The 13,282-nt window shown below is 35.9% G+C and overlaps 2 pseudogenes; both read left to right on the forward strand.

Moving 5' to 3' along the window:
• Nucleotides 1-13,282, forward strand: part of LOC132309796 (bidirectional sugar transporter SWEET15-like) — a 95,719-nt pseudogene that overhangs the window by 38,742 nt on the left and 43,695 nt on the right.
• LOC132310892 (small nucleolar RNA R71) lies at nucleotides 2,589-2,687 on the forward strand (annotated as a pseudogene).

Here is a 13,282-nt window from a genome sequence, read left to right on the forward strand (position 1 = left end):
TTAGGTAGCTAGGATGCTTTTTAAGTCTCACCTTTGACATAGACGTTAGGTGGAATGAACCACAATAATTAATCATGCAAACTTGTAAAACGTAGGTCGATGCATGCTCATTTCCTACGAGTAGCTTTATGTTACTCACCCTTACGATACTGGGGCATATTTCAGGTACAGGATTCAAGGTTAGAGATTCTCACCATACTTGGATGATTTGGGAACTTGAAGGGTTCAATTCTTGTGAAGTTTGGCTTGAAAAGCCATTTGTAACCTTGTATGTCAAATGTGTATATTTGCTTCTAGACTTGTAATGTGTGCCTAAGCACACTTTTTGATTCTCATTTTATGTATATGACATGAGGCCAATGGCCAAACTCCTTTTGAAATTACATTTATGTCATGGATGTTAATTTTTGCCTTCAATGAGAACATATGGAAAACCATGCGTTTTAGTATGCTATTTTGCACCGGAGCGTGCATTATGTATGAACTTCTTCCATTAGCATTCATTTAATATGCATGAAGTGTGGCCAAGGGCCAAACGGCATTTCGAAACCATTTCATGATTTTCGGTTTCAAGTTTTCATTCCAAACTTCATTTTTGGCATTTTGGCCGTTGGGGGGTCATATTTTGCTTCGGCCATATTTTTGAGGCACGGACCATTGTAGCACATCTTATTAGGTACATTACGTTTGTGTGCATGGTCGTTTCTGGGCAAAACCTCATCGTTTGTGTTTTGAGCCTCCTACGATTTCATTTTGCGTTTTTGTTTCATATTCTGATCTAGGGGTATTCTAGACTTTTTAATTCATTTTTATTTCCTTATTTCAATATAGTTGAATAGAAAACATGATTTTAGGGGGGTTTTCTTTTCTATATTTTTCCAGAAAATGCCATCTTGGCATCGGAAATCACATCCGAATTTCAGCTCTCAGTTTTTAAATTTAGCAGCTTTTTAAACCCTCTGGACCAGTTTTCTTAGGAGGGCATTTCACTTTGCATATTTTCAATTTTCCTCAAGAGTCACATAGAAAACTCGATTTTGAGGGGGGTTTCTTCTTTGAGTTTTTCCAGAAAATGTCATCTTGGCCCTCAAATTTTCATTTTTCGCGGAAAAACCCCTGCTGCCAGGTTTTTAAGCTGCCTATTTTGCCTCCTTCACATGTAAACGGTTACGAGGGGTTTCATAACCGGTTACATGTGCATGGGCAGTGTTTTTCTCATGATTTTTGGCCCCCTAACCGGTTAGGTCCTAACCGGTTAGATGATCTTGGGTTGGCACTTTTTGACTGTTTTGCCCATTCTTCTTCTGTTAGCCATATCTTCTTCATTCGGACTCCAAATCAAGTGATTTTTGAGTCTAAGTTCATTAATTTTTTGTTGTCTTTCCAATGGTGTGCTCAGTGGCACCCACTTTTAAGCTAGAAATGATGTTTTTGCCCCTAGGTCCATTCTTGTCTGTTTTTGAAATGTTGCTTCCGCATTTGTTTCCTTTGGGTTCCGTGACCTCATTGAGGGTCACATTGGCATCTTAGAGTCATGTTATATCTCTAGAGACCATTGTTTTATCTTTTGCTTTTGCATTTCGGATCCGTTATCAGGTCATCTTTCGGTTCATCACTGACGCACCGGGTTGAAAAACTTGGGCCGTCACAACAATCCTACCACTCCGCAAGGTAGTCACCGCATTAACATGTTTAATGGTGTGGCCTTCCGATGAGGAATGGGTTTCCACAACACATTGTTGCTTAGGTGGGGCATTAATAGGCATCTTTCCCTTCTCTCTTGCATTAAGAATGCTTGCTATTTGCCCTACTTGGGTTTCTAGCTTCGCAATAGATTGAGAGTGGGAATGAAGCAATTGTGTGTTAGCCTCAAGAGTGCCCAAAGCATTTAAAACTTTTTCTTCAAAGACGGGACTTCTAGCATTTCCTTGGGAATAAGATTGGTTGGGAAAATGAGAGTTGGCAAATTGATTCCCTTATGATTGATAAGGTCTATAACCTTGGGATCCTTGGTTTTGAAGTGGAGGTGGAATGTACTTCCCTTGAAAACTACCTTGGGAAGGGTTTGAGCCCTTTTCTTGGTTTTTCCATGATTTCTCCAACTTGGATTATAATGAGTACCATAAGGATTGTTCCCTTAGTTCACGAAAGCTGAATTGACTTGTTCATTAGGTTCATTTTGCACTTGTCCGTGAGGACAATGAGAAGTACAATGAAGAACACTAGAACAAGTCATACATGTTTCATTTGATGCATGATGAGAATGGTTAGGGAAGGAAGATACTTGGTGCGCTGAGTTTTGGTTAATCAAAAATTGATAAAACCTTTGAGATAAAGACTTCATTTTGGCGGCTATTTCATTTGAATGGTCAACTTAATGTAAGCCAACAATCTTCCTACCTTGTGAATTTCTACCATTCTTGGATGATAATGTTCTATGCAAAGAATTTTCACTCATGCTCTTATAAAGACGCCACACGTCATCCTCATGCCTATCAATGTATGAGCTACCCATGGAAGCATCAATTATGCCTTTGTAATTATCCGATAAGCTCTCAAAGAAATATTGAACTAATTGCCATTTGGGCATGTTATGATGTGGACACTTCCTAAGCAATTCATTGAAGCGTTCCCATGCCTCATGAAACGTTTCTCCATCCCCATGTGAAAATTCTCGAATTGAGGTTCTCATAGCATTGGTTTTAGAAACCGGATAGTACTTCTTCAAGAACTCTTGTTGCATTTCTGCTCAAGAAGTGATTGAAAAAGGCCTAATACTTTGCCTTATCTTTTAAGGTGAATAGAAAAAGTTTGAGTCTTAAGACCTTTTCCGGTATGTCCGTATATTTTACGGTGGAACATACTTCTAGAAACTCATCCAAATGCTTGTAAGGTTTTTCACTTGGAAGTCCATGATAGTTAGGAAGCATTTGAATGGTTTGTGGCTTAATTTCATAGTGATGTGCTCTAAATAATGGCAATTGAATGCATGTGGGTGCATTGTATTCATTAGGCATATAGTGATCTCTTAAAGCAAGTGGAGGATTAGCAATTTGAGGTGCAACGTGGGCACCTTGATTTTGATTTCCTTGAATGATGGGAGGTTGTGGAGCATACATTGGCCTTGGCATTCCAAATGGAACTTGGCCTTGTTATTGTTGTGGTTGGTAAATGAATGGCCTAGGCATGTCTAATGGTGATTGCATGTTCTCATGGTGCACATTTGGATGAAGATACCTTGTTGGTCTATGTGACCAAGGTCCTTTACATGCTCTTCATTATGGCCATCCATTGATGTAATGGATCGGGTAGAACTAGAACTTTCTCTTCCCCTAGGATTTCTAACTACGGATTCAAGATGCAAATCAAGAGGGACAAGAGTTGGTCTTAGTGATCTACGACCATGCATGCACAATGTAAAAACACTCAAACACAATGAATGAACAAACACTTCGACTTCACAACAATTCAATGAAACTTCCTCCACAAACACTTAACCCATACTCCTATGCTTTAACAACAATGATGCAAAGAACAATTAAGATTGCCTCCACGCGGGCTCACGATTTATCTAAGAATTTAAAAACAATAAGCTTCCACGCGGGCCGATGATTTAACTAAGGGATTGAGTAAGAAAAAGCTCACAAAGGTCCTATAGCACTTCAACTCCAAATTTATAGCTTAGCTTAGCAATTTTTTAAAAATTTTTTTGGCATTTTTCCATGCTTGCTTAGCTCATTTGCTTGCCTCCTAGCTCAATGCTCCTTGTCAAAGATGAACAAACACAATAAGTAATCAAAAGAAAAATAAAAACAAAGTAAATACACGATCAAAAGAGTACTAATTCCTAATTAATTCCACAAATACGACGTTGCCTAATCCCTGGCAATGGCGCCAAAATTTGACGAGGCCGCTTGATATACGCCAAAATAATGTAGTGAATGTGCTGTTCAAGAAAAACCTTTTAGGTCAAGTTTAAATTTATGAAATCACTACCACCACTACTACTAACGTAGCAAGAGTGAGTAGGGATCATCCCAAGGGATTGGAGTCAAATTTGGTTGTGGAATCACTATTAGGGCTAGTAGGTCAAGTGATCAAACAAATGGTTGGTTGATTGATTAAACTAGAGAGCAAATTAAACTAAATAATTGAATGCAACAAAGAGTAAGTAAAAGAGGGAGAGAGAGTTCTTGGGGTTTAGAGGTCACCACCAAACAATGCTTTTCCACACCCTTAAAAAGTGACTACTGAGGGAAATATGTGTTGCAATATTGATGTGTGTGTGTGTTTGGTTGATTCAATTAGCAAGGGTGACCAATTAAACATACATTGTTTAGTTAACATGTGAAAAGCACAATATATCTAGCAATTAAGTATGTATTGTCTAAATAGCATGTGAAAAGCACAATATATCTAGCAATTAAGTATATATTGTCTAAATAGCATGTGAAAAGCACAATATATCTAGCAAGTCATTAATCATTTCATTAAGCTCACAAGCCAAATACACCACAAGGTTAGAGACATATGCTACTTGCATTCAAAAGTATGGAACATCAAACAACAAGCATGGATTGTCTTCTCATCTAACAACTATGCTACCACTACACTATAATTAAGCTAATGACATGAAATTAAACTAATTAAGCTAAGAGAGAGGCACAATCCATCAAGAAATGAGCATGAACCATCTAGAAAATTATAAGAGCATTCCTTTAAGTATTATGTTTTGACAATCTCTAGATCTATGGCATTAATATACATAGATATGCATCAATAACATAAGAAATAGAGACAAACACATGAACATCTATTCTAGCATACATAGACATATAGATATAATGAAATGATCAATTGGAAGTATTAAACCATATAAATCACTGAATAAACAAGATCTATATATATATAAGTGCCAAAACATGTATTACAACATTAATCCATCAATAATACACAAAATCAAGATGTAAAAAGCATGCTTGGTGCTAACTTTAGCCCTTAGAGGATGTCTAGCCACTCATGGTAGTGCTTCTCTAACCCTTAAGGGCTAACTCCATGGTAGAGATTTGCTTCTTGGTTGATGAAGAGTCTCCAATAGTGTCTCTAGCCTCCTCCTCCTCTAAGCTTGGTCTCCAAGATTTCTTCCAAGGTATGAGATGATATGATGTGATATGATATGGTATATGGTGATGTAAAAAGTAATCCTTATCCTTATATAGGTAGGTCAAATGACACCCAAAATGAGTTGGGGTCGTGCATAAAATATTCCCCAATGATTGGATAAAGGACAACTTTTTGTGAGCTGAAAATTTAACTTTTTCGCACTGGATGAAGTTCAATCGATCGAACCTTGGACTTGGATCGATCGAACATGGTTGAGATCTATCGAACTTAGGTTAGATCGATCCTCAATGGCGGCACTTTTTGGATAAAGACAAATCTGAGATATTTTTGGGAAAATGACAAAAGTGGTTGGTAGGGTGGTATGTGATACCCCCGGATTTCTGGATACGGGTTGGCCAGGCCCAGGCCCGACTACTCGAGGATATCAAACAAATTAGTAATAAACAAACACATAATACAATTAAGGAAACAGGAATAAATAAAAATTTGCTGAAAAGAAACTAGAATGATAAACCAAATACTGAAACCTTAGAATAAAATTAAATTAATAAAAAATTATTCTGATACATCCAAATTCTCCATTTCTAATACAACTCGGGAATCTATCTGGTGGACCCCTAATAAAATCATCACTGAGAAATGAATCACCGAAAAAGAATCCAATGCTAAACCATACAGAACCGCCTACGTCATCGGAAGAATGAGAAGTCGTCTCCGCTCAGCACGAACAAGATCTAAGCCCTGGAACCGTCTGTTACTTGAAAAATAATAGTGGGTCAGGCCCATGAACAAGTTCTATCCTAACTACAATCCAAACAGAGACCCGATACGCAGATACATCCTAAATGTCTCAACTATATCTATATAGTCTGTAAATAGATATATACATATAACCACACTACAGGACTCTCACTAGACTATGCTGAGGGTCTCAACCTGAATAGAAGGCAACATGCAAAAACGCACCTGAGTGGGCATGACTACCTAAGCCTAACAGGGTATACCTTAACCAACATAACTAGCTATGCATCCTACTGCATATACGCTCCCTAACCGTCGACTATGAGACTCAAGCTCAGATCACGGTACCATAATTATATATATAAAGTCCGATCCTATCCAACCATAAGAAATCCAGCTAGTCGTTCAGCTTGTTCAGTCCCACAGACTAACATAAATTAAGTGTATATACATCCCATCCATATACAATGTTGAGCCGGTCAACTATTCGTCGCCAAAACACAACATATAATTGAGATTTAAATATTTTAATTAAATCCCTATCCTTCCTATTAACAGAAAATATAAACAACCATCCAATATGTCGTTTAACTGTTTTAGTTGACAGGACACGAAACCATGTAGGATTTAACTATTTTAGTTAATCCATTCCGTATGCATGAATGGGTTGGAATTAGCGTTTTGATCTAATCCATCCCTCCGTATGTCACCGTCCCATACCGGTACATATCATGCATATGATCCGTAAATGATGCATTAACTCAATCAGTACACCAAATACAATCCACATAAATCCATGTAGCTGATAAAACAAAATTGGAACAATTTATCAACTAAATATCCATGACAATATCTATAAAATTGACGAGACAAAACTTAATCGTTCGTCAACTTAAAATCCAAAATCCATTCATATAATTGACAGAAAATATGCAATTAATTCTTCAATTAAGTTCAGGTTAACTCCCATGTAAATTACAAAACTTATGTTTTAGTTTAGCAATTTAAGTCCAAAACCATCATCCAGTTGAAAACCATCATCCAATTAATTGCAGAATAGTATATCTAATAATTCAACAATTTAAAGCAAACCTTTTACTCATGTAATTGCAGGAAAATTTATGTTTCAGCAATATAAAAATCCAAAGTATGCACAGGTCCATTCTGTTAACTAAAAGACTTTACTGTGCATCTAAAACAAAAAATAGAAATATGTTATAATTCATTAAATTGCCATATTAGAGCAAGCAAGTAATTTCCTATCCTTAATCTATGTAATTGCAAAACGGATTTATTAATTCAGCAATTATATTCTCGAGTGTGCACAGATCAAAATTTATTAAGTAAATGACCCTAATGTACATTTAAAACAAGATTAACATCATGTTATAATTACTTAAGCAGCCCATTTAAAAATTGAACAATTACTTCCCTTCCAACCGTTAACAGTATGTGAATTGTTTAAATTTCACACTGATTATTCCCTTCCTATAATAGGCTAACTTATGCAATTAGAGAGCTTAAGATCTCTTGAAATTACTTTTAAAATTGTTAGTTCACTCCCTGAAACAATTTGAAACTCCAAACATAGACCAAACAGTTCCCGGACAGCTCCAGATTGCAACCAAACGTAACCTTACCAAAGAGCCTTCTCTTGAAAATCATAGAGCAGGCTCTTTACACCATGGAGCCTGCTCTATAAACACTTAGAGCCTACTGTAGAAACTTAGAGCCTGCTCTTAAAGGCTTAGAGCCTCCTCTGTCCAGTTTTGATCCGTTTCGCCTTTCAGCTTCGTCTCCGGCTATTCCCAACCTTCGGTTCATCTTTAATACTGAGTTTAAGAATCTTATTTACAACCAAAGTCATCCCCATGACTGGTTTTATAATCCGTTCAATCACTGAATTAAACTACGCAATTTAACTTTCCTCCAACCGTTAACAGTATTGAAAAGTTGTCTACTTTCCTACTGTTTAACACTTTAGCGTAAATGTATAAACTATGCAATAAGAGGTTTAAATACACTTAAAGTTTAAATTAAGAACCCCAAGTGCCCTCACAACACAATTTGAAAGAATTAAAATCATCCAAACGGTGCCCAAAAATCAGAAAACACTAAAATACGTCAAAATATGAGAGAGCCTGCTCTTGAAACTTAGAGCAAGCTCCCATTCCAGCCTTGTTTCCGACCTTCTGCTTTGACTCCGACCACTTCCAATCCCTATGTTCTTCCTTAAAAATGATCTTAGCAGTCTAATATATATACAGTAACATCCCAACGATTTGTTTTGGCAGTTGAAATTTATTACTGTGACTTAAAACCCCCACCGATTCATTACGCGTTACCACAAAACTTGAACTTCAATTTGCAAGCATACATAAGTCAATCAAGAATTGTTTTAGAAAAATATATATACATACAGATAATCAATTTGACATATAATACACATGCCAGATCTGATTAATATTCAATTAAAATCCTAGAGACACCTAGGTATGCACAGAACACAGGCCAACGGGAGAGAAAAAGAATAGAACTTGCCTTTGCGGTTTTGGAATCAAAACCTTGTCGCCGTCTTCCTAGGTTTTTTCGGCGATCATGACTGCCGTCAAGCCTCCTACTGCTCAACCTTCCCTTCTCCTATGACCAATCCTTAATCCACAGTTGAAACCCTCACCAAAGATGCTCTGTTATTGTCTCACAATTTACGTTCTGTTCCTCTCTATCTCTCTGGTACGTGAAAAGGGTTTACATATTTTTTTTAAAAACCCTAAGTCAACATAATGATATATTTATAGGTTTAGAAAAACTAAAACCCTAATTCTAATTTTAATCCGAGAAAGAAAAACAACCATAAAAGTTATAATGTAAGTCGGCTAAAAACGTGAGAATATATGTAACCCTACAATTATAACCTATATTAAATTATGATTAATACCTCAAGTTTAATTATTAACAAATACCAATAATTAAAACTAACTCTATATACATATATACCCATATATATACATGTATATACTTCCATGGGTAAAACGGTACCCATTTACACTATCCAAATAGTCCGTTAATCATATCCAAGCCCAAGTTCGATTAAAAAATAATAATAATAAAAATAATACATTTAATTTAACATTCCAAATACCACTTAATCACGCACACTTATTATTAAATAGCTAATTCATTTAAACAACAAAACAGGAAACCACATAACAAAAGTCACGAAAACACCTAAGAATAATAAAATAAAAATAAATAAAATTACAATTATGTCCTTTTTAAATTTAGGGGTATTGCATGGTATAACTAGATAAGATCAATTATTTGGATAAGGACAAGGCAGTTCGATCGATCGAAGAATGATGTTGGATCGATCGAACTTTTGAGATCTCAAAAATGTCATCATAGCTCTGATCCATCTTGAAGTGCTGAGATCGATCATGTTGGATCGATCGAACTTTGATCTGAGATCGATCGAAGATGTTAATTTCCACCTTTTTCTTCCTTTTGCTTCCACTTGGCTCCTTTCTTTGATTCATCCCAGAATTGCTTCATTTCTGCTCTTATTTGACTAAGTTAGCTTATTTTTTGGATAAGTGCCTGAAAATGGAAATAATACGAAATCAATTTAAAACAATAAAGTGAGATAGATAAAGGTACTAGAATGTTTAAGCTTAGGGGTTTAAATACGCACTTTTCAGCGCTCATCACTGCCAAACGGGAGAAATCCTTTATAAATCTTCGATAGTAATCCGCTAGGCCAAGGAAACTCCGGATCTCAAAAATATTTTTGGGTTGCTCCCAATTCAAAACTGCTTCAACCTTTGATGGACCTACTGATACTCCACCTTCTGAAATAACATGCCCCAAAAATTTCACCTCCTGTAGCCAAAACTCACATTTCTCATATTTGGCATATAATCGATGCTCCCGTAAAATCTATAAAACAATACTCAAATGGACCTCATGCTCCTCCCGAGATCGTGAATACACGAGAATATCATCCACGAAAACTACCACAAACTGGTCCAAGTAATCGTGAAAGACGCAGTTCATCAAGTCTATGATGCCGCTGGCGCATTAGTCAAGGAAAAAGTCATAACAAGGAACTCATAGTGTCCATACCGCGTACGGAACGTTGTCTTTGGGATATCCTCATTCCTAACCCGTCACTAATAGTAACCTGACCTCAAGTCAATCTTTGAAAAACAACTAGCTCCTCTCAACTGATCAAACAAATCATCTATCCTTGGCAAAGGATACTTATTCTTGATGGTGACACGATTCAACTTTTGGTAATTGATGCACAATCTCAAAGAACCATCTTTCTTCTTAACAAACAAGACCAGTGCACCCCACAATGACACACTCGGTTGGATGAAACCTTTCATCCTCAAATCATCAAGTTGCCTCTTTAATTTTTCCAATTCAACTGGTGCCATACGATATGGTGCCATAGAAATCGGCGCTGTACCTAGCATCAAATCAATAGTGAACTCCACTCCTCGGTGTGAAGGTAACTCTGTCAAATCCTTTAGAAACTGTAACGACCCGGTCATTTGCCTTCCTTTTCTTTTTCCTGAAATTTTACGAATGAATTTTTTTCGTTTAATTTTCTTTTCTGAGCTCTGTTTCATGTCGCTTAGTGTCATCTCGAGTGCTCAGAATTGGTTTCTGAGACTCTTTCATGTGAATTGACAACTTCCTTTGAGGACCGAGTCATTTTCGCATTTTTCATTTTTCGTACACTATGTGCTATTTCGTCTTTTCCCTATTATGTCATTTTCTCTATTTCGTCTTATCTCCTTTTGTCAGTTTTTGGCACAACCTCACTTCTCATGCTCGGAGTTGGTTTTTGACTTCACGTGCCTTCATCTTGAGTGGTTTTCTCGAAATACGTATATTTACTTTTGCAAGAAAGTACTCTGGTTGCTCCTGGTGTCCATAGGGGAATAGATACACAATTCTTTAGAATCTTTTTCATTTCTTGGGGTGTTTTTCGTAAATATCTTTTGAAGATATTTTATTTCAGGGGTATCTAAGAAAATATCTTTTAGAAGATATTTTCATTTTGGGGCAGTTTCGCAGTTAACCCTTTTTATAGGGGTCATTGTGTGATTAACGAAAGTTATTACAAAATGTCTCGTCGAGAGGCTGGATCCTTGTACAGGATTCATTTTCACATTTCGTTGAGTCGTGGACTCTTAGAATTCCGTTCTGGTCATTTTTCTCCAATTTTAGAGTTTCTGGACCCGGTTACCGTAGAACTTGTTCGGGGCATAACTTTCTGCTCGGGATTCAATTTTCAACGTCGTTTCTTCCGTTGTTCATATTTTATCATTTTAAAACTTTTTCATTCATGGAGTTTTTCTGTTTGAGTGTGTTTGCTCAAATTCCACTTTTCCGGACCCCGGCGGGACCCTTTCAGGGTACTTTTTGAGATTTCTATAAATAGGTTGCCCTAATCCTTAAAATCAAATTTTCAGCCTCCTTCTTCCTCTTTGGCCGGCAGCCATGGGAGCACCTTGAGCTTCCACTTTCTCTCTCTTCCTTTGGTCCACTTTTCCTTGGTAAAAATCCTTCGACCTTAGCATTTATTGCTTCACTCGACGTGCTCTACCTTTTACCCTTATTAGAAATCATTTTCGACCATTTCTTGAGTTTGGTGTTGAGGTCAAGTTGTGATTTTCATGGGTCTTCTTAGAGATTCATGTAGATCGTGTTGCCCCCAACAAAACCTAGGAGTTTCGTCAGATTCGGAGCCGTTTCAATTCGGTAGGGATTCGAGATTTTCATCTCAAATTGAGGTAAGGGGTGTTTTAGGTTATATTCTTGCTATCTTGTATGCTATTGATGTTTATACAACCCATATGCTCACTTTTGGTTCAAGATCTAGAAATTGATTTAAATGTGATTTAAATTCTACTTAATTGTACCATACTTGTTTTCCAATTTTGACTTGATATATGGCATGACTATGACTTAATCCTTGATATATATTAATTTGAGATCATTTAAATAACCTTTGAAATCTAGAGATTTAGTAAATTTTAAATTAATTAAATTATACATGATGATAGCTTGCTCACTTTGTGAAATTGATATGATATTTGCAATCACCATGAAATGGACATTCACATATATTATTTTGAGAATTTTTGGACATCTTTGATTTCTAGAGAAATTAATTAATTAGCTTAATTAATTTATACTTAGTATTCTAAAGAATTAGACTTGTATTGTGTTCTTAAATCAAGTTATCACATGTTGAATAACATATATTAAATTGGGATTAATTGCATGAGAATTGCAACTTTTAATTTATATTTAACTTTAGTGAAAGTTTAATTCGCATGGTCTTAAATTGAATGAAATAAACTTGTAATGTGATCTTACATTAGTTCTTAGTATGTTTTCCAACATAGGTTAATTTGAGAGTATTTGGTTAAGTTTGAAAATCAAGAGATTTTAATTAAAAGAATTAATTAAAATCTATTTTGTGGTCCCATTAGCTTAATTAAGGTTTTAACTTGATATTTGTATTGGCCATAACTTGTTTACTAGTATATATTAATTTGGGACTATTTGAAGTTGTTTTAGAACCTTGGGATTTAAATTAGCATGATTTGATTAAAGTTCTACCTTATTGTTCTAACAACCTAATTGAGTTTTAGAATGGATATAGGTGATGACCTTGCCATATCCTTTAATATGTATTAAATTGAGGTTAATTGGAATTGAATCGGAATCTATAGAATTTAATTGTGTTTATCTATTTAAATTCTATCAATGTGCTCCATGATCTAATTATGTTTTAGAAGTGGTTTCTATATTCAAATCATGGACTTAGACTTGTTGTATATTCATTTGGTTATGCTTTGAACATTGGATAACATAGTTGTTGTGTTTGTGCTCATGAGAATATGTTTTCCTTATTGAATATATTGTTGCCTTGTGTAATGATTTGCACATTTCGTATTTAACATCATTCATGCATAGCGTGTAACGAATCGCACACTGAAGATTCGACATTCATCATATCATATTAGTTGTGAATTTAGAGCATGTATTGTATAGGTTTCCAAATTTGGTTGTGCTTGGTAGATAATTGATTATCTTATATATTCCTATTGATATATGCGTTGTTGCACAACTTGTTGATTTTGGAAACTTGGGGATGTCGTTGTTTGGCTATGGCTAAGACGTGGTTCTAGTACGGGGGATAGTCCCTCTATATAGTCTAGTGCGCACATAGGGAGGTCACCCATGGGCTAGTAACCCTAAAGTTACTATGTTGTCGATCTGATCCGGCGTGACGTCCGAGTATCCACTTTGTTTGATTTCGCATTTCATTTTCAAGTTGATAACTAGATGATGTTGTAACTTGTTGTTCCTTATTTGTCATTCCATTTTAAGTTAC

The sequence above is a fragment of the Cornus florida genome, unplaced genomic scaffold (assembly GCF_030987335.1).
Source record: "Cornus florida cultivar Cherokee Brave unplaced genomic scaffold, ASM3098733v1 CherokeeBrave_3.0.0_Hap2_Chr05, whole genome shotgun sequence".
In the NCBI taxonomy this organism is placed as follows: Eukaryota; Viridiplantae; Streptophyta; class Magnoliopsida; order Cornales; family Cornaceae; genus Cornus; species Cornus florida.